A 3,710-nucleotide genomic window follows, 5' to 3' on the forward strand; every position below is an offset into this window, starting at 1 on the left:
TCGTAATTTAATTGAGAAAAGTCATCGTTTTCCCCTCAAATTATATACGAAAAGTTTAGGTAACATCTAAACTATTATAGTAAGCTAAGGTGACGTGGCTGTGGGCGATTCAATTTTATTAAATTTAAATCCGTACACAATTCGGATTATATTAAATTCAAAATATATTAGTCTCAAATAAATATTGCGGATTAATATAATTGAATTAATTATTTAAGTCCAAATAAGTATAAATTTAAATAAGGCCCAATATTTATTGGGTTAGTCCATTAATTTGGGTTACAAATGATGAGCTCACTTTACTAAGCCCAAGATATTGTCATATTCTAGAGGCCCGAATAAGCGCCACGTGTCAAATGACGTGGCATGCCAAGTCAAGTGAAGGAGACAATAGGACCATACCACATGTCAAACTGATGCAGCAGGCCCATGAAATAAAAGCCCATAAAAAGGCGCCACATCACTCAAATCTGATTAGTCAAAGGAAGTCCATATTGATCATGACTCTTCCTTTTCCACAAGTATAAATAGGGGTCTCATAAGGGACCCCAGAACTCTATCAAGTAGCAAGAGAAAACTCGTGGATCAAACGCCGCAATTTCTCTAAAAATCTCAAGCATTCAAATCAAGTTCATCAAAGTGATCAAGACCGCAATATTCAAGAACAAGCTCAAAAGCTCTTGAATTCAAGCACAAGTCAAGATCAAGTCCCTCAAGTCCATCAAATCAAATTCAAATTCAAGACTAAGCTTTAAGCCCTTGAATTTATATTCGAAAAGGCGAATCAGAGGATTCATAGAGATTGTAACACTCTCTTATTGAAATCAATAAAATCGATTGTTGCAATATTTTCTTGTCTCAAAATTTTATTGTCTAACAAATTCTGGCAAGCCCAGTGGGACAATCTCTATCTCTCATTTCAACTTTTCATACTTCAAAGTTTAAGAAGAATGAAATGACTTCCAAGAAGGTCAATTCTCAATCAACTGTTCCAAGGCTGCAGATTCAAAGTTCTCTGCTGAAGTAGAAAGCATCCTTGGTGTTACTTTCAGAAGCCTGGGAGTTGTCACAAGAAGCAAAGCAGGCTTGCTAGGACAACAAACACATCCAGTGTCGTCCGCGCCAACTCTAATTTTTGGATCTTCAACCCCGAAAGGAATGAAGTCCAATGCAAGTGCTTCAGAAGAAGGAAGCAGTGTGGCCGAATCGCTGAAAAAGACTCTAGCTCTACTTAAGCATTCCGGTTCCAAATACTCTGGAGCCAAGAGTGATGGTCGTTTAACAAATGCTTCATCTCCACTTACACCACATAAGCTAAGTACTTCAAATATCAACTTATGTGATAATCCATGTTACTCTCCAACATCTTCGGTGATCATGCAAGCAATGGTAACTGATGCCTCGTCTGTGGAGGAGCAACTTGCGAATCTGACAAAGGCAATTGAAGGCCTGAACAACTATGTTCAGAATCAAGAGGCTAGGATTGATAAGATAGTGGATAGGGTGGAAGGCTTGATAGACGGAGAATCTAGCCATGCGCCGGGAAAAGCTCCATAGGTTAATGAGATAGAAAATCCTGTGAAACAAACACCATCGACTAAAGAGGTATAAGATTTTGCTGAGGGAATGATCCCGATTAAGCAATTGAGGGAATTTATTGAAGGGACCCTCAAAGACAAGTATGATGTTGTCACCAAGTCTTCTATTGCACATGCCAAGCCTTACACTGCAAGAATACATGGCCTCAAAATGACTGCTGGCTATCAACCCTGTAAATTTCAATAATTTGAGGGCAGAGGTAACCCAAAACAACATGTCGCACACTTTGTCAAGATATGTAATAATGTTGGAACTTACGGTGACTATCTTGTCAAACAGTTTATTCGTTCCCTAAAGGGAAACGCCTTTGATTGGTATACGGATCTCGAGCCTAACTCCATCGATAGTTGGGAGTAACTGGAACATGAGTTCCTAAATCGCTTTTATAGCATAAGGCGTATAGTGAGCATGGTAGAGCTCATAAATACTCGGCAAAGAAAGGACGAACCAATCATTGACTTCATCAATCGATGGAGAAATGCTAGCCTAACTGTAAAGATAGGCTCAGCGAAGCTTCTGCGATAGAGATGTGCATCCAAGGAATGCACTGGGGGCTTCTCTATATCTTGCAAGGCATTAAGACAAAATTCTTTGAAGAGTTAGCTACTCGTGCTCACGACATGGAGTTGAGCATGTCTTCTACTGGAAAGGAAGGAGCGCCTATCCATGACCCTTGAAGGGGAAAGGATAAGCAAGAACCCAAGAGATGGGGTAAGTTTGTCCCCAAAAATGATAACAAAGAATCCATGAATGTTGATGTATCTCCAGTGAAAGTCACCACAAAGGTGAGCAAGAAGCAAAGTGTAAAGACGACTTCTGGAGCACGTCCAAATCAAAAAATGTTAAAGGAGATGCAAGAAAAGGAATATCCCTTCCTTGATTCTAATGTTGCTGAGATTTTCGATGAACTCCACCAGCATAAGCTCATCAAACTCGCAGAGATGAAGCATCCCAATGAAGCCGGAAAGACCAATGACCCTAATTATTGCAAATATCATAGGCTCATAATTCACCTTCTGGAGAAATGCTTTATCTTTAAAGATAAAGTTATGCAACTGGAAAAAGAGAAGAAAATCTTCTTCGACGAGAAGACAGCCAGTTCTCATCAAATCTCTATCACTTTTAGCTCGCTCGACCCAATTAAAATTTGTGTCAAGGAGCATAATGAGGAGATATTAGAGCCTGATAGGTCTTAGGTTGACGAAGACGATGATGAGTGTTGGACTCTAGTGACTAGATGTAGACGCAAAAAGATGAGTCTACGAAAGGAGACGTACGAGCAGCCAACTGGAAGGAGAGTGGTGAAGAAACAGGAAACAGAAGTTGGTTGAACGCCCAAAGAAAATGAAGGTGACAGAGTTTCACCCCCAAAAACTTTGGCGTCCAGTGACTTTAGAGGAATTCTTGCCGAGTTGATTTCGTGTGTCCAAGTCAACCTTGAGGCGTCTTGTTTTAATACAGCCAAAGAGGGGACAAAGGGTGAGAATCTACCCATGGAAGTTCCTTCATCTTCCGAAAGGTTGGCTGAAACTCTTGGCGAAGAGGCACATGTGTGTGATACAAAAATCACATTCACAAATAATGATCTTCTGCTTGATAATACCCTACATAACCGTCTCTTATACATGGTGGGTCAAATTCTAGGAAAGAAGATCAATAGAATCTTGATAGATGAAGGATCTGAAGTCAATATCTTGCCTATCCGTACGATGAAGAAGCTTGGCATTGCTATTAGCGAATTGGAAGAAAGCCGTATAATGATCCAAGGCTTCAACCAACGGGTCCAAAGGGCCATGGGATGTATCAAGTTGGGGATTAGTATGGATGATTTTTAATCAAACCCATTGATGCATGTGATCGATGCCAAAACTTCATAAAATGTATTGCTTGGTAGGCCTTGGGTGTACGGAAACAAAATTATCTCATCCTCTTACTATCAATGCTTGAAGTACCTCAAAAATAGAGTGGAAAGAATGATAGTCGCCAATTACAAGCCATTCACTGAAGCTGAGTCACATTTTGCCGATGCAAAATTCTACTTAAAGAATCATATTATAGATGAGAAAAGGATTGAAGATATCACCAAGACCAAGTGTGACGATCTTGAATCT

The sequence above is a fragment of the Capsicum annuum genome, chromosome 1, assembly GCF_002878395.1.
Source record: "Capsicum annuum cultivar UCD-10X-F1 chromosome 1, UCD10Xv1.1, whole genome shotgun sequence".
NCBI classification, from domain to species: Eukaryota; Viridiplantae; Streptophyta; class Magnoliopsida; order Solanales; family Solanaceae; genus Capsicum; species Capsicum annuum.